Genomic DNA, 19,356 nt, shown 5'->3' with positions numbered 1-19,356 from the left:
GGATTCGGTATGGGAGCACCTGGAACTTTATGAGCAGATGATGGCATCATTCCAGATCAGGAATGATGTGAATTGTATAGCATTTGCTAAATGGACGTTCTCACCTGAGTACTGCAGCTTCTTTGCAGGACTGGAGGACCAGGATCATCATAAATGGTCCACTTATAAGGCAGCCGTGTTGAAACATTTTTCCACACATAGGAACCCTCAAGAGGCCCGTAAGGCTGCATATAACTTGCAGTGTGAGGAAGATCAGGCGCCGAGGGAGTTTGTGCAGGAGCTAAAGTGCACATTTGACTCAGTTGGTACGTGACTTTCACAAGCATAGGACCCTGGATTGGGTGATTGAACAGGCCACCAGGATTTATGAGGTACAAAAGCCTGCTGAGAATAGAAATACCCCCAAAATCCCCAAACCATCTAACATTCCTGCTGCTCCGAAGGTGGCAGAGATAAAAACTACCCCTCCTTTGGAACTGGAGATGGGGGGGCCCTAAAACTAACCCTCCTTTCAACAAGCAAAATGGAAAGCAGAAGGGAACCCCAACCCGGCCCAATCGAATAGTAGTCAGGCGGGTGCCCAGAACAATGATCCCTCTGACCCTGCCACCTATATAGGTCCTAGATACAAGGGTACTAAACCAATCCTGGGGTATTTATACTCTCCCCGGCCCAAGGGGGGGGAACTAACCAGGTAAATACTGCCTGGGAAACCTCCCTCAAAACAAAGTATCACTCCACCTCCCAATCTGTCTGTTTTTCCCCGATATCTCCCAAACCAGAACTTCAAAAACAATCCTCCTCTCTCTCCCTGGTTCCAGGACAACAGATCCCTGAACCCAGGAGAAGGGAGATTCAGGATGGAAAATTATGGGGGGAATTTCCAGTACCCAAACTACTCTGGGAGAAGGGACAGTTACCCCTTTCAGGAGCAGCAGAGGTATGCCTTGAGAACTTCTATCACCCAGACAAGGTCTTGCAGCTGAAGATACAGGTTCAGCAACTGACCAATGAACTGAGGCGAATGCTGAGGGCTCAGTCCAACTCTCAACCTAACCCTGCTTCCCAGCATTCCCCAACACCTAGGTCTGATGCTCCAGCGGGGAAACTACAGCAGGAAACCTTCGACAAATAATGGTTCCGAAGGAGGGGGCCTGGGTGGAGGAGAGATGCCAAGACCTTGAGGAAGCTTCCTTTCTCACTCAAACAGAACCCCTAAAAACCTCTCTGCCTGAAAGAGTCTCTTCTACCCCCAGCATGTTAGAACCCAAAGAGCAAAGGGTAAGTAGGAGAGGCCAAAGAAGAACCCACTTTGTGGAGGAAATCTGCATTATCCCATTTGAAAGAGAAAAATCCCTGGAATATTCAGGTAAGCAGACCTCTTTCAAAAATGGGGGTAGACCTCACAAAGTAAAATGGTTCTAGAAACTATTCAACCCCAAACAGGTGAGCCAAACAGAAGTGAAACAGAGGTTCTGAGAACTGTTGCCAGGTAACGGAGGACAGCCAAGGAGATGGGGAAAAGGAGGGTTCCCCAACACCTCCCATTGCGACTTGCAAAGTTTGTGTTTACAGATTCCCGAACTCTGATGCAGAAAACTGCCCAAGATCACACTGTGTCGGAGTTCAATATTAAGAAAATGACCACCGGGCTGTCAAATAACTCCCACTTTCTTTGCACATTGGAGGAGAAAGAAGGCAGATGTTATGCACCAGTTAAGGTGCAAGGTCAGTGTGAATTATCAGCTCTGCTGGAAACTGGATTTCAAGCCACCCTCCTGTCAAAAAGGGTCTTTGACCAACTAAACTCAGGACGGGGGGAGGGCCACCAAATTCCACTCACAGCACTTCCTGGACAACTTCACAAAATTTAGACGGGAATGATATTTCCATCGAAGGGACTGTAGATCTGGACATAAAATTGGACGGCATCAGTTGAAACATCCGGTGATCGCTGTGACTCCAGATCGACTGTGTAAACAAGGTCCGCCCCATCAAATAAAAAATTAGTACCAATTATGTAAGTCTGAATGGTACTTGTCACGTAATTGATCAATGCTCTGAGAATGTAGAGTTCCATTTAAAAAATAACCAAGTCCCAGACATCAAAGATTGCATGAGCAAAGTAGTACATACACAACAGGAGAACCAACTGGTGATGGGCACCCTTCTTCATACTTGAAAAGAACAAGTTACTTTCTTACCTGGTAACGTTCTTTCGATGGGATGGTCCGACGACGTATTCCATATCTATGACAGGTAATCACCACAGCTGTGCTGCTTCGGAAACTTTTTTCGGCATCTGCGTCCTGCGTAGATGACGTCGATGCACTGTCGTCGAGGACCTCCTCCGACATCCAACGTCATCCGATGTGATAAGTAGGACGCACTACGCCCGTAGCCTCAGTTGTAGTTTTTTCCCCCAGTACGTGTGACATTAGTCTACTGCCCAGTCAGACACAAAGCCTTGCGGAACGTAAGCTGCAATCGCAAAAGAAATTCTGCAGTGGGGAAGGTAGGGATGGAGCGATATGGAATACGTAGTCGGACCATCCCATCGAAAGAACGTTACCAGGTAAGAAAGTAACTTGTTCTTCGAGGGGATTGGGTCCTCCGACGTATTCCATATCTATGACAGACTCCCAAAGCAGTACCAGAGCAAGGAGGAGGGAAAGAATTTAGAATCAAAATTTAGAATTACCAATCAAATCGCAGAGCACAGGACCGCCTTGCCAAAGGCCAGATCCTGTCCTCGGATGGAATCGAGGGAATAGTGACGTACAAATGTATGTACTGAAGCCCAGGTGGCTGCATCACAGATGTTGCGAAAAGGAACACCCCTCTGCAGGGCAGTAGATGCAGCCATACCCCTGGTAGAATGGGCCCGCAAGCCAGCCGGTGGGTCCTTACCCGCCAATCGGTAACACTCCGAGATGGCCAAAATAATCCATCGAGACAAAGTCTGTTTCTTCATAGCTTGTCCCAAACGCTTTCCAGCGTAACCAATAAAGAGTTGATCGTCCACTCTGAGCCGGGACATGCGTGAAACATAAAAGCTTAAAGCTCTCCTAGGATCAAGCCTATGGAGCCTCTCCTCTTCCTTACCAGGATGCGGAGGAGGATAGAATGCCGGAAGAACAACGTTCTGGGCCAAATGAAATTCCGTCTCTACCTTCGGAAGAAAAGAAGGACGGGCTCTAAGGACAACGCTGTCCTTATGGAAAACAGTGAAGGGTGGCTTAACTGAAAGTGCCTGTAACTCACTCACTCTGCGAGCGGAAGTAACTGCAACTAAAAACACAGTTTTCAGAGTTAACAGCCTCAAAGGGCAAGAATGTAAAGGCTCAAACGGAGCAACCATAAGAAACTTAAGAACAAGGTTTAAATCCCAACCGGGCACCAGGAAAGGTGACGGAGGGAACACATTAGTGAGCCCTTTCAGAAACTGTGAAATTAAAGGGATTTTAAAGTAGGAACACTCTTCAGACGAGCGTTTAAAGATGGACAGCGCCGCCAGGTAACCTTTAATAGTACCCACTTGCACGCCCCTGTGGGCCAAAGAAAGTAAAAAGGACAGAATCATGGGAATGTCACATGCAAAAGGATCCACATTCTGAACTCTGCACCAGTCGCAGAACTTACACCAACGGCAACGGTACAGAGACTTTGTTGCTGGCCGTCGGGCCGAGAGCAACACCTCCAACACGTCTTCAGGGAGGTCCCAATCCTTATACCTCAACCTTTCAGAAGCCAAACGTGAAGGTTGAGGGATCTGACCTCTGGATGGAGAACCTGACCCCCCTCCTGTGAGAGCAGATCGTCTCGGTAGGGAAGACGACGTGGAGGACAGATGGACAAGTCGAGAAGGTCCGGGTACCATGTCCTCCGAGCCCACGCCGGAGCAATGAGGATCATCTGGGAACCGAACTTCCGTAACCTCCGCAGCACTTGCGGGATGACGGGGACTGGAGGAAATGCGTACAGCAGTGGGAATGACCAATCCACCACGAACGCGTCTCCTAAGGCTCCTTTTGGAGGAAATTCCCACGAGCAGAACCTCTCGCACTTCCAGTTGACACTGGAGGTGAAGAGATCCACTTGAGGGCTCCCCCAAAGGGCGAAGATCTCCAGGAGAATCTCCTGAGCCAACTCCCACTCGTGAGAGATCGTGCTCTGCCTGCTCAGAGCGTCCGCCGTCACGTTTTCGTCTCCGGCCAGATGAACTGCCGAGATCGAAACTTCCTGCTGGATGGCCCAGAACTCGAGCTGCATCGCCTCCCTGCACAGAGGAAGTGACCCTGCCCCCCCCTTTTTGTTGAGGTACTGCATGGCCACTGTGTTGTCCGTCAGGATCAGGACATTCTTTCCTCGCACAGTCGGCAGAAAAGCCTGCAGGGCTAGCCTGACGGCCCTCAGCTCCAACAGATTGATATGGAGTCTGGACTCCGACGGAGACCAACGACCGCTGACTGTCAGCTCGTTGGCATGAGCTCCCCATCCCGTGAGGGATGCATCCGTCACGATCGTCACCTCCAGCCAGGGAAGCCAAAACGGAGCCCCCTTCATCAAGTTGCCTTTGACGGCCCACCACAGAAGGTCCTGGGCGGCCGAGGGCGGCACCTGAACTGGGTCCGACATCCTGCCTGAGGACTGCGACCATTGCATCTTGAGTGCCCACTGCAAAGATCTCATCCGCAGACGAGCCTCTGGCACCAGAAGAATGCAGGATGCCATGAGGCCGAGCAACCTCAAGAACTCGAACGCTGGGAGCGTCTGGGCATGCTGAAACTTGTGCACCATCTGCTGAATGTGAAGAGCCCTCACCTGGGGAGGAAAACACTGCCCCAGGGAAGTGTCGAGCACTGCTCCGATGTACTGGAGCCGCTGTTTTGGTGTCAAATGGGACTTCTTTAAATTGAGGGAGAAGCCCAGCCTGTGAAGGGAGTGGCAGGTGACGGACAGATGATCCAGGACTTGCTCGGGCGAGCTCCTCCTGATCAACCAATCGTCCAGGTAGGGGTAGACGTGAATCCCCCCTTTCCTGAGATGCGCTGCCACCACCACCATGAGCTTGATGAAAACCCTCGGGGCGGAGGTCAATCCGAACAGCAGGACCCGAAACTGAAAGTGCGAGTCGCCAACCGCGAACCTCAGGTACTTCTTGTGCTTCGGATGGATCGGCACATGGAAGTAAGCATCCTTGAGGTCGAGAGACACCAACCAGTCCTGAAGCTGAAAGGCCTGGAGGACTTGAGAGAGAGTAACCATCTTGAACTTGTCCTTCCTGAGGAGTTTGTTCAAACCGCGCAAGTCCAAGATGGGTTTCAATTCCCCGTCTTTATTCGAAATCAAAAAATAAGGGGAATACCATCCCTTGTTCCTCTCCGCTACAGGCACCAGTTCTATGGCGCCTTTCTCCAGCAGGGCTTGAATTTCCTGCGCAAGGAGCGGATCCGGACTCTTCAAAGAGAGGTTCCCTGGTGGATTGTCGTGAGGCCTCTGCCGAAAGGGAAGACAGTAGCCGCGGGTTATGATCTCCAGAACCCACACATCTGAAGTAATGGCACGCCACTCTACAAGATGCTGCGCCAGCCTTCCCCCAACCGGCGAACCATGGGACATGGCCTCATGACTGAGTGGTAGCGGCTGCGGCGTTACCTGAGGGCAAAGAGGCAACTGCCCGAGCAGCCTTGGCACCACGGGTACCCTGTCGTCCACCTCTGGTACCCCTGCATTGGCTTCTTTGACTGCTAGCTCCTCTCACTTTACTGAAGGACGAGTAATAGCGAAAGGAACCACCCCTCCATTGCTGTCCCCTAGGACGAAAAGGCGGAGGTTGGCGAACTGCAGCGCCCAACGACTTCGCTGTAGCTTAGCTTTGGAGGTCTGCAACCTCTCAAGGATCTCGTCAGCCTTGCTGCCAAAAAGGTGTTCACCGTCAAAGGGCATGTTGAGGAGGCGGGACAACCCTGTCCTTATGGAAAACAGTGAAGGGTGGCTTAACTGAAAGTGCCTGTAACTCACTCACTCTGCGAGCGGAAGTAACTGCAACTAAAAACACAGTTTTCAGAGTTAACAGCCTCAAAGGGCAAGAATGTAAAGGCTCAAACGGAGCAACCATAAGAAACTTAAGAACAAGGTTTAAATCCCAACCGGGCACCAGGAAAGGTGCCGGAGGGAACACATTAGTGAGCCCTTTCAGAAACTGTGAAATTAAAGGGATTTTAAAGTAGGAACACTCTTCAGACGAGCGTTTAAAGATGGACAGCGCCGCCAGGTAACCTTTAATGGTACCCACTTGCACGCCCCTGTGGGCCAAAGAAAGTAAAAAAGGACAGAATCATGGGAATGTCACATGCAAAAGGATCCACATTCTGAACTCTGCACCAGTCGCAGAACTTACACCAACGGCAACGGTACAGAGACTTTGTTGCTGGCCGTCGGGCCGAGAGCAACACCTCCAACACGTCTTCAGGGAGGTCCCAATCCTTATACCTCAACCTTTCAGAAGCCAAACGTGAAGGTTGATGGATCTGACCTCTGGATGGAGAACCTGACCCCCCTCCTGTGAGAGCAGATCGTCTCGGTAGGGAAGACGACGTGGAGGACAGATGGACCAGTCGAGAAGGTCCGGGTACCATGTCCTCCGAGCCCACGCCGGAGCAATGAGGATCATCTGGGAACCGAACTTCCGTAACCTCCGCAGCACTTGCGGGATGACGGGGACTGGAGGAAATGCGTACAGCAGTGGGAATGACCAATCCACAACAAACGCGTCTCCTAAGGCTCCTTTTGGAGGAAATTCCCACGAGCAGAACCTCTCGCACTTCCGGTTGACACTGGAGGTGAAGAGATCCTCTTGAGGGCTCCCCCAAAGGGCGAAGATCTCCAGGAGAATCTCCTGAGCCAACTCCCACTCGTGAGAGATTGTGCTCTGCCTGCTCAGAGCGTCCGCCGTCACGTTTTCGTCTCCGGCCAGATGAACTGCCGAGATCGAAACTTCCTGCTGGATGGCCCAGAACTCGAGCTGCATCGCCTCCCTGCACAGAGGAAGTGACCCTGCCCCCCCTTTTTTGTTGAGGTAGTGCATAGCCACTGTGTTGTCCGTCAGGATCAGGACATTCTTTCCTCGCACAGTCGGCAGAAAAGCCTTCAGGGCTAGCCTGACGGCCCTCAGCTCCAACAGATTGATATGGAGTCTGGACTCCGACGGAGACCAACGACCACTGACTGTCAGCTCGTTGGCATGAGCTCCCCATCCCGTGAGGGATGCATCCGTCACGATCGTCACCTCCAGCCAGGGAAGCCAAAACAGAGCCCCCTTCATCAAGTTGCCTTTGACGGCCCACCACAGAAGGTCCTGGGCGGCCGAGGGCGGCACCTGAACCGGGTCCGACATCCTGCCTGAGGACTGCGACCATTGCATCTTGAGTGCCCACTGCAAAGATCTCATCCGCAGGCGAGCCTCTGGCACCAGAAGAATGCAGGATGCCATGAGGCCGAGCAACCTCAAGAACTCGAACGCTGGGAGCGTCTGGGCATGCTGAAACTTGTGCACCATCTGCTGAATGTGAAGAGCCCTCACCTGGGGAGGAAAACACTGCCCCAGGGAAGTGTCGAGCACTGCTCCGATGTACTGGAGCCGCTGTGTTGGTGTCAAATGGGACTTCTTTAAATTGAGGGAGAAGCCCAGCCTGTGAAGGGAGTGGCAGGTGACGGACAGATGATCCAGGACTTGCTCGGGCGAGCTCCTCCTGATCAACCAATCGTCCAGGTAGGGGTAGACGTGAATCCCCCCTTTCCTGAGATGCGCTGCCACCACCACCATGAGCTTGGTGAAAACCCTCGGGGCGGAGGTCAATCCGGACAGCAGGACCCGAAACTGAAAGTGCAAGTCACCAACCGCGAACCTCAGGTACTTCTTGTGCTTGGGATGGATCGGCACATGGAAGTAAGCATCCTTGAGGTCGAGAGACACCAACCAGTCCTGAAGCTGAAAGGCCTGGAGGACTTGAGAGAGAGTAACCATCTTGAACGTGTCCTTCCTGAGGAGTTTGTTCAAACCGCGCAAGTCCAAGATGGGTTTCAATTCCCCGTCTTTATTCGAAATCAAAAAATAAGGGGAATACCATCCCTTGTTCCTCTTCGCTACAGGCACCAGTTCTATGGCGCCTTTCTCCAGCAGGGCTTGAATTTCCTGCGCAAGGAGCGGATCCGGACTCTTCAAAGAGAGGTTCCCTGGTGGATTGTCGTGAGGCCTCTGCCGAAAGGGAAGACAGTAGCAGCGGGTTATGAACTCCAGAACCCACACATCTGAAGTAATGGCACGCCACTCTACAAGATGCTGCGCCAGCCTTCCCCCAACCGGCGAACCATGGGACATGGCCTCATGACTGAGTGGTAGCGGCTGCGGCGTTACCTGAGGGCAAAGAGGCAACTGCCCGAGCAGCCTTGGCACCACAGGTACCCTGTCGTCCACCTCTGGTACCCCTGCATTGGCCTCTTTGACTGCTAGCTCCTCTCGCTTTACTGAAGGACGAGTAATAGCGAAAGGAACCACCCCTCCATTGCTGTCCCCTAGGACGAAAAGGCGGAGGTTGGCGAACTGCAGCGCCCAACTACTTCGCTGTAGCTTAGCTTTGGAGGTCTGCAACCTCTCAAGGATCTCGTCAGCCTTGCTGCCAAAAAGGTGTTCACCGTCAAAGGGCATGTTGAGGAGGCGGGACTGCACATCAGGAGCAAACCCCGACTTCCGCAACCACGCAAACCTGCGTATCACGGTGCTCGCCACCATGGACCTGCTGACGCATTCAGCCATGTCCAAACCCGACTGAACGGACTCACACATGGCATCCTTATCATCCTGGACCATAGCAAGGAAACCATCCCGTTCGTCCCCTTCGGGAATATGTTCAGCCACTAGCGCAACACAGTTCCACAGAGTGTGTGTGAAACGAAACAAGGCACATATGGAGTTGGCTGCCTGAAGCGCCATACCACCCGAAGAAAACACTTTCTTCGCCCAGCCATCAAAACGTTTGTCGTCCCTATCAAGAGGGATGGTAGGGTACGACGCCTGCTTTGCCGGGGCCGTGGCCGCCTGCACCAAACTCTCCGGAGTGGGGTGCCTGGTCAAGTAGCAGGGGTTGCTACTGGCTGGACGGTATTTTTGCGACAAGAACCTGCACACCGCCGGGAGACTCTCTGGAGCAGTCCAAGCCGCCGCCACCCTTCTCTGTAGAGCCATGTGAAACGGCAGTACCGGGTCAGTTGGGGGACCAACATCAAGGATGTCCGTGAGATCATCCTGCACAAACTCCCCTGGGGGAGCAGACCATCCCAAGTACTCAGAGACCCTAGCCATAAGGCGCCGGTACGAGGAATCGGCATGAGAGCCAGGCTCAGGCCTACAAAACTCCACCTCCGGAGGTGTCCAGTCCACTGGCATCATGCAGTGACTGCCTCAAATCATCAAATTGGCTATGGCCTGAGACCATCTCATCTGGAACCTGACTAGGAACCAGGCCATCAGAATCCTCATCCACCTCCGAAATATATTCCAGGTGGTGAAAAGAAGGTACCCGAGAGTGCTTGCTCTTAACCAGAGCCTTTCTAGGGGGTTCCCCCATGCCACGGGGTACCTCCGACACCCCGGCCTCGAAAGGCGTCGAGGGCGTCGAGTGAATCGGCGCCGGCATCGAGAGAACAGGCATCGGCGCCGAGAGGATCGGTGTCGACGTCGAGTAAATCGGCGTTGACGTCAGATGCAGCGCCGCCAGCATCGACGGCGTCGACACAGTCCTCGAAGCCGGAGCATCCGAGCGTGTCCTTCGACGACTTCCTCGGAGCTGGAGCCTCGAGAAAGCCTGTCGATGCCCTCGACACCTCAGGCGTCGATGTCTTCCTCGAAGACATCACAGGTGCACAAGGTCTCGAACGCGTCGAGGACCCTTGTCCGAACGGGACCTCTCCCGTGACTTGTGCCGACCACTCTTGCGAGCGGTGTCTCTCGACCTCTCACGGCCGACCCCACTCGAGCGCGCGGACGGCTTAGTACCCTGCGACTCGAGAATCGCCAGCATTTTCTTCCCGAAGGAAGCCCATTCCTCCGGCGTCGCATGGCTGGTGGGGTAAGCGACGTGCCGGGCAGAATCCTCAGAAGAGGACCTGGAAGATGACCGCTGTCGGCGCTTCCGAGAATGCCTCGAAGAGGCCGAGGAGTGGCGAGACCGACTCCTAGAAGGAGACCCACAAGACTTCCGACGACGACGCAGAGAGTCACCTCTCGAACCATCCATCGAAAGCCCCGCAGACTTCGACTTCCGTGGCTTGGACACCCGACCTACCGACAACTTCTTCTTACATTCCCGTAAGGCTTTGGACGTGAGCGGCTGGCAGTCGATACAGTCATCCGTGTCGTGGGCCTCCCCGAGGCACCAGAGGCAGGCGTCGTGCGAGTCCGTCACCGACATCTTGGACCCACACTCCCCGCAGTTCTTGAAGCCCGGACACGGGGTCGAAGACGAAGTAGAAGACATCTTCTTACGAAGGATTTTCTCACAAAAACGAACAGGTTTGAAGAACCGAGAAGAATAGAACTCCAAAGAGTCGAGGCATAACCGAGATTCACGAAGTAACACGTTCGCGGAAAAAACGGAACTGAGGCTACGGGCGTCGTGCGTCCTACTTATCACATCGGATGACGTCGGACGTCGGAGGAGGTCCTCGACGACGGCGCATCGACGTCATCGACGCAGGAAGCAGACGCCGAAAAAAGTTTCCAAAGCAGCACAGCTGTGGTGATTACCTGTCATAGATATGGAATACGTCGGAGGACCCAATCCCCTCGAATCAACCTTTCTCTCAGTTTTAAGTGGCAATCCACACTGGAAGGGAACACCCTAACATTTTACACCAATCCACAATCAGAAGAAACCCTGAGTCCCGTGAAAACCAGACAAGGAAGAATCTGCTCAAAGTCTGACCGACATTCAGAAAAAGGGCGACCAGTTGTTTTTCCCCATTCAGTTAAATGAGGGGGGAACCAGAGTATGCCTGAATAATGGAAGGAGCTTCATCAGCAAAGAATTATTCAGATAACTCCCAAAAGATCAGACAATTCCCAAATTTAAATTGATTGACAAATGGGAAGTAGGTCTGGAAACCCCAAATTCCAAACATCTCCTGCTTAGCAGGTGTATGCTAAAGATTTCCATTGGCACCAAAAGTATAGACCATAATTGTTGGGTTGTGAGAGATGTCCCTTCCGCCTTTTAGCTGGGAAATTACATTTTCAACCGATTTGAAATCAATTTGGATATAATTAATAATAAAGCCTGGTCCTGACTGGGGAGTAACCCCACAGGCTTTGACACCATTGAAAAAGCATTCTGGTCAGCTCAATTGCTGCCTTATGCGGTTGAAGTTCAAGTCCGAGAAGAGGTTACCATCCTAGGACAGGTGCGACAATTTACTCTTCCCCTTAAAATTAAGCGAGGACAGATCCTCAAACATCAGGACGCATATATAAATCAAAATTCCCATCTGCAACAACAAGGTTTATATTTAAATCTGACACCTCTAGTAGACCTAGAACACAACACCATTTGAATATTGGTGGATAACAGTGACCCTCGAAGTATCACGTTGTGTGCAGACACCTTTATTGGAATGGCGGTTGATGGCCAACATTATTCTATTGATATAGGTAATGTAATCATGGGACCAATCCCAAACGAGTGTTTCGACATCAGCGACGGTATTCCTCCAGAAAGATGTTTAGCAGGCATGGGGGGAATTTCCTGGTGTACTCTTCCTTCCCCTGCGGTGTGGAAGAGGTGACCTATGACATTAGGAGGGAGGAGGTAGTGTTCAGAGTCAAGGACCACTACCTTGAATCCCCTGTCCAGGTCAAAACCATCAAAAGAGATCTCTCCACCCACTGGAGGACACTGCTGAAATTGCCAAGCCTGAGGTCTTTCCAGGTTTCAAGCAGATGGTTGAGGAAAGGATCAATCTGCCTGTTGCCTGTGAGACCGAGGAGCAAAGACAAAAGCTAAAACAGGTCTTCCTGGAATTCCAAGATATCTTTTCAGTGGACTCATATGACTGTGGACGCACATCCATTCATTCAACCACCATTCCCACGGACCCTGAGATGGCTCTTGTATTTGTGAAACAATACCGGTTACCTCTCGCATCCATGGAGTCACTCACAGAGATTATTAAGAATTGAGAATCCTGTGGGATAATTTGTCCGATCCACAGTACCTTCAACAACCCGGTACTGGGGATCCTCAAATCAAACAGCCAATGGAGACTAAGTGCAGACATGAGGGAGTTGAATAAATGGGTCCACGAGTCAAGATGGCCTTTTCCCTACATCGATTAGGGACTGGCCCAGATCCAAGGGTCAAAGGTGTACACTGCCATTGACCTGGCCAATGGTTACTGGACAGTACCTGTGAGTAGGGAAGATCAGTACAAGCTTGCCTTTACCTTCCAGTGGCAGCAGTACACGTGGACCCGAACCCCCTTTGGATACATATCTGGCAATGAGTTCAACATTTTCCTATATAAGGCCATGCCCTATTTGGGCGAAAGAGGAAACCTGGCCTGTGTGGATGATGTTTTGATCAAGAGGTCAACTGTGGAGGAACACATAGCAGAAATCTGCTATGTTCTTACCCAGTTTCAGAAGCCCGGAGCAAATCTGTCCTTTCAGAAGGCAGAGACTTGTAAGACCAGAGTGAATGTCTTAGGGCACAAGATCACACCTGAGGGTCTTAATCCCAAGGCGAAGAAGGTGGAAGCCTTATTAAAATTAAAAGACCCTACCACTCTGCGAGAATTAAGAAGCCTTCTTGGACTTACTAATTATAGTCAAAAGTTAATTGAAGACTACGCAGAGGTCACTCGTCCCTTGGTCCATTTATTAAAGGCCAGAGTCAAGTGTGAGTGGGGTCCAGAACAATCTGAGGCAGTTAAACAATTGAAAAGAAGCCTTTCCCAGGCTCCTTGTTTGGCTTACCCCATAAAGTTCTTCTTGGAGACGGGGTTCTTAGATACTTGCCTAACAGCGGTATTGTACCAAAAACATGACAAGGTCAACAAACTCATCTCGTACGCGACCAAGACTTTGTCCTCTGTGGAGGAAAAATTCAATCACTGGCAACAGTGTGGGCACTAAAAAATGACTGCTCATTCATACAGGGTGAGCACATTATTGTTGAGACTCCTCACCAACCCTTGCAGTATCTACAATGTGACAGAATCTGGGTGGGGAATGTTAGTAATTCCAGATTTACTTCCTGGATTCTGTCCATGCAAGGCTTTCCAGTGGAGGTCAGATATGGCCAAAACAAGAAGAGTCCCCTGGCGCAAGGGTTGGCAGACTTGCATGATTGTGCTCAAGAAAACTGTCTTGAGGACGAAAGTCTAATGGCCAACAACAACATGGAGGTGTACTTAACTACCCCACACAAGGTCCTTGAAGAATATACATTTCAGGGGATACCCACAGTTTATGTGGATGGGTGCACCTACCATGTTGATAGCAACGGGGAAAAATAACTGGTGGCTGGCAATGGTAATGGTAATGCCTGGGTGAATGATACCCCGGATCCCTCTGCTGGTTATAAAATAGGACCCCAAAGTCGTCAGGTTGAAGAGTTGATGGCTGTTTATCAAGCCATCCTCACTGCAGTGCACCACCAACTCCTTGAACTGGCCATAATCACTGACTCTGCTTATGTCAGGAATGGGTTTGTGGAGCACCTGATTTACTGGAAAAATCGAGGCATGCTTGGTGCCAACAACAAACCCCTAAAGCATGCCAAATGTATCCAGCCAATCGATGATCTGGTGACTTCCAATGAGAGAACCATCTATTGGAAGAAGATAAGAGGTCATTCCAAGATAGAGGGGCCAGATAAGACTGGGAATGACCTGGTGGACCAGCTGGCTAAAACCAGAGCTCTTCAGGGAGATTTCATAGAAATGGAATCCCTGCTGGATGAAATCCAAGTTACAGCTGTCACCAGATCACAAACTCAGGCTGACAGCGAACTGTCAACAGCCCAGTGGAGTAAAGATACCCCAGATGCTGATTTTATCACTGCACAGAAAGAGGACCCGATCATTGGGAAATGTTATTGATACATTGAAGACCCTGTAAGCTTTCCTCTAACATAGTCGGATTATGCTGGTAAAGAGGATCTCTGGGTGTTGATGAAGTATTCCAAGATGTTCCAGATTCAAGATGGGTTGTTGGTAAGAAGAGCCCTATCCAGCTGTGACCAGTGGGTGCTACCTACCTCATTCCGAAGCCTGATGTTGAACCATGCCCATGACGCGGCCACTGCCGGTTATAGGGTTTCATATGACATTGGAAATCTTGTGCGAGTTTGCCTACTGGCAACACATGGGCCAGGACCTAAACACTTACCTAAAGGGGTGTCTTGTGTGTGGTCAATTCCAACCCAGTTCACTCACACACTGAGCTCCCCTTCAAAAAAATAGAATGACACTGCCTTGGTCAGATTTGCAGGTCGATTTCATCGGGCCAGTGATTCGCTCCTCTAGAGGAAACAAGTACATGTTGACTGTGACATGCTTGTTCACAAAGTGGGAAGAATGTCTACCAGCCCTGAATTGTAAAGCAGAGACAGTTGCTGCCCTAATGATCAACTACATCTTCTCTCGTTTTGGCCTCCTGCAAAGGATCGAGTCAGACTGAGGAAGCCATTGTACCAGTGAGGTGATGGCAAAGATGTGGGAGATTCTAGGGGTGAAAAGAAAACTCCACATTGCCTACCGCCCGGTCTCAAGCTTTCGGGTGCAGAGAAACAACAAAACAATTGTGAGTATCTTAAAGAAGTTTGTGGCAGACTCGGGACCCAGTTGGGACAACTGATTGCCACTTGTCCTGATGGCTATTAGGTCTACACCATCTTCTGCAACAAAGATGTCTCCATTTGAGTTCATGACTGGACAAAACATTGTGTTACCACAGCATCTGCTCTATAGGACTCAGGAGCAGGCCCTGATAAATGCATCCACTACTCATGAGTACATTGAACATTTAAGGAAGCACCTACAGCATGCTTTTGCTTATGCTCAGCACAATTAAGAAAAGTCTGCTGAGGGAATGAAGACCTACTATGATCTAAAGACCACCAAGAAGGAGTAGGAAATAGGTGACACGGTTTACCTGTACAATTTTCAAAGGAATCAGGCCAAGGAGCGGAAATTATTCCCTTCTTGGAGTAGTGCCTTTGAAATTGTAGATAAAATATCACCTGTGCTTACAAGATCCGTATCCCAAAAGGAGAACTGATAGAAAAAAAATGGGTCCACATTAATCAGTTGAAAAGCTGTCATCCCGGACACGCTTTGCGACTGATTGAGAAGCCAAATGAAAATCGAGCAGAGGAACCATTTGAAGAATGAAAAGGAAGGATGAAAAATCGGATGGAAAGATATATATATATACATTTTGAAAAGAAGGGAAAAGTAAATACACTTTTCCACACGGGGACGGCACTCAAAGCGGTCAGGACGCCAGCAAAAATCTCCAAAATACATCAATCCACCATCTGCCAATGTTCTTGTGCCATATCCAGCTTTATTGAAGGCATTGCAACCTACGATGCGTTTCGCAATGCTCCCGTTGCTTGTTCACATATAAAACATGAGTACATTGCACAATGCTTTTAAATGCAGAAGGGCTTAGACTCTATGGTTCTACCCGACACATTTTTTCCCTTTTTTCTTTCTCCTCTTCTACGTCCTTGTGGACACTCTATTGTCAAATACCTGCGGCCATATTGGAATATGTTTATTTCCACTCTAGGTACATTTGTAGCTGCCACTTTGAGTGTTGTGCATAATAGCAGGTTTTATTTTAATGGCAATTTGGGTTTGTTACCACTCTAATGCTGAATGCATGAAATAAAACCAGCATTACTATGCACGTGCACGCTGTTCCCAATAAGAGCCTGGATTAGCCAGTGAGTACTTGCCACTTAAAACAATATTACACTGCCACCAATTAACAGGTAATATTATCCTAATTGTCAAATATATACAGGTGGGGAGGCATAATGTTCTACTCCTTTGATCATTTTCAGGTTAAAGATTATAAAGTGCTTAGTGCTGTAAACATAACTCTCAAACAATTCACCTTCAAAAAAGCTCCTAAAGTGCATAGTGCAAAGTGCTTTGTTAATATCTTGAACATTGTTCCTTACATATTATCAATTAGTTTTTATAAATGATATCTTTTATGATTTAGTTATCCTCTGTTGCAGCGAAATAAAAGATTAATAAAGTGCTTAGTGCTTTAAACATACATAAATACGAACAGTCAGTATTCAATATACAGTATAAAACCAGGATTTGGGAAGTATAAACGAGAGTGTATAAAAGGAGGAGGAGAATAAAATCAGGGCTAAAAAAGCTGTGCAGTTCTCACTATTACATAAAAAGTCAACAAACATATATTATACACATTGTTAAAACAAACTCAACTATCAAAATCAGCAAAATCTATACTTATGTTACTAACTACAGAGAATTGTCAAGACAAAGGGATGAGGAAATTCATGTCCTAAGGAATGTATACAATTCTTCATCTACGTTATGTCCTCCTGGTTTCTTAGAAGTCTAAAATAAATCGTGTCTCCATCTGACGTAATTCCAGCTCACGGTTCCCTCCACGTGGATTGAGTTTGATGTGGTGCATTCCGAAGAATCTAAAGCTGTCTAATTTTCTCTGATGTTGGTCTCTGAGGTGTACTTCCATGGGGTAGGAAGCATTTACATTTTCTATGGCGCGCATATGTTGTAAAATTCTCAATTTCAACTTGCCGATGGTACTTCCCACATACCAAAGATTGCATGAGCAAATTAGTACATACACAACAAATTCAGTATTGCATGTTATTTTGGTTTTCACCTCAACATTGTAGCCTAATATTGGATGTATGTAACTCGTTTTATTCAGAGCAAATTGACAAGCTTTGCACTTAGTGCATTTCAAAAAGCCAACGTTCTTTGTGTCCAACCATGTGGGTGCAGCTTGAGTTTCTGTTTTCGGGGACATGAAGCTGTTGACTAATGTATCTTTGATGGAGATAGCCTTTCTATAGGTTATGTTGACCCGTTCCCCCATGAATGGAAATAAGGCTTCATCAGTTTTTAAGACATGCCAATGCTTATGTAGTATTTTCCTTATTGTTTTTGCATGTGAGCCATATGTGAGTATCAATCTTAAATTCCAATGTCTTTTCAGGTATTCGATTGTTAGAAAGTAGTACTGTTCGATCTAGATTTTGTGTTTTAGTGTATGCTCTTTCGATGATTGCCTTGCAGTATCTTCGTTTGGCAAAGTTCCGAGCAGTGATCTTGCACTCTCTATCAAAACAATCTAGTTTGCTGCAATTGCGTCGAATCCTGACGAACTCTCCATATGGTATACTCCATTTTAATGGGGTCGGGTGATGGGGGTCGGGTGATTGCTACTCGCAAATAAAGGCATGTCTGAACTTGTTGGTTTACGATGAAGTTCAGTACTGATTTCTTTTTGATCAGTTTTCACCAGTACATCTAAGAAAATTAGGGATTCATGGCTGTGAGTCTCTGTAAATTTGAGATTCAAATTGTTGACATTCAATATAGTTACAAAGTCAAGCCAGTCCTTTTCGTTTCCATTCCATAGGATGAATAGGTCGTCAATAAACCGTAACCAGAGGACTACTTGATTAGTATACTTGGTATTGGTGTCAGTGCAGACAATGAATTTTTCCCACCAACCCATTGTCAAATTTGCATAAGTGGTGCAAAACGTGTTCCCATCGCTGTTCCGCGCAGTTGGTTATAGTAAATGTTGTCAAAGAGAAAGACGTTGTTAGTTAAGCATAAGTCTATCATCTCCATAATCATTTGTCCATGACTCAAATAATTTTACGACCTACTGTCAAGAAAGTATTTGCATGCTTTTTTTCTGTCGTTATGTTGGATGGAGGTGTGGAGCGATACTACTTTCAATATTGCAAACATGAAGTCTCTTTCCCAGGTGATTCCTTCAATTTTACTGAGAAAGTCTTTCGTATCACGTAGATAGGAAGGTAACGTGAATACTAGAGGCAGTAGTGTTTGATCAACATACTTTGACATGCTTTCCAGGGATGCACCGTTTATAGTTACAATAGGTCTTCCAGGGGGGACAGGTAGGATTTTTGTGGATCTTCGGTAGGAAGTATATTGTGGGGACGATAGGTGTTTTGTTGAATAGGTATTTTGAGTCGTCCTCATCAAGAATGTTCAATTCCTTCCATTTGTGCAGAAAGCACTCATCCTTCTTTTTTATGGATTCCTATGGGTTTTCTTTAAGCTTTTCGTAGCAGTAATTGTCACTAAGTTATCATTGTGCTTCCTTTACATAGTCTTCTCTATTAAGGATTACTATGTTTGCTACCTTTGTCTGAAGCTTTTATGATCTCATGGTCAAGTTCTTGCAGCTCTTTTAGGATTTTTCTTTCCTTAAATATATATATATATATATATATCTGGGAGTGATTTATTTGGTGTTATTGTACAAATGAAAGAAAATAAAAATAAAAATGTGTTTTGTGAAACAGAAATGTCATGTTATAATGGTATGTTGTAAATTCTATGTAAATCTTCTCGGGGAAAAATGTGAGTAAAAAGTACTGAAACTCTTTTTCTATATTTTATTAGAGAACTAACCTCCTTAAACTTCCAGCCTGGAGGTGAGAGCGGAGTCCGGTGAGAACCCCAGGGAACTGGTAAGGAAGGAGGAAAGGGGGTGTCTTGCCACACCCTCCAACCCAAAAATGGAAGGGGAGGCTGGAGTGGCCACTCCCTGATGAAGGAAAATTACACCTAAGGAAACCCCACTTTGCCCTGCTCTTCCCCAAAAAAGAGTCATGGAAGAATAGGGGGGCATGTGGGGTGCATTTAAAGGCCCCAAACAGAAGTCCCTTTCACAGGAATGGCAGGCATTTAAACACTGAAACAAAAATGGCCTGGCTTTTGCTTTTGTTTTTCAAGTAAAGTTAAAGAGCCATGTGGAAAGGGGCCTTCCTGTCATTACCGACGGACAAGCAGAAGTGTAATTTACAAAATAAGGAGGAATCAAAGATCACTGTGACATAGAAAACAGTATTTGTAAACATTGAAAGCAAAAACGGCCTGCACATATCTGCACATAAAAACAGCTTTAAAAAGACAAAGTGGAAAAAAATATCACTGCTCTCAGAAAAATGTCAGGACAACAAAACATGATGTGTGGGTTGACAAAAGCAATGTATATTATTTTTCACCTACAAAACT

The 19,356-nt window shown here is 48.1% G+C and overlaps 1 protein-coding gene across 1 annotated transcript in view; it reads right to left on the bottom strand.

The window, feature by feature from the left end:
- The window catches only part of LOC138580873 (uncharacterized), a 570,368-nt gene that overhangs the window by 26,500 nt on the left and 524,512 nt on the right, over window positions 1–19,356 (bottom strand). The window lies entirely within an intron of this gene.

This window comes from Ambystoma mexicanum, chromosome 3p (genome assembly GCF_040938575.1).
Source record: "Ambystoma mexicanum isolate Mex_15411 chromosome 3p, UKY_AmexF1_1, whole genome shotgun sequence".
NCBI classification, from domain to species: Eukaryota; Metazoa; Chordata; class Amphibia; order Caudata; family Ambystomatidae; genus Ambystoma; species Ambystoma mexicanum.
The sequence above is the reverse complement of the archived record's forward strand: the minus strand, read 5'-3'. Positions and strand labels throughout refer to the sequence as shown.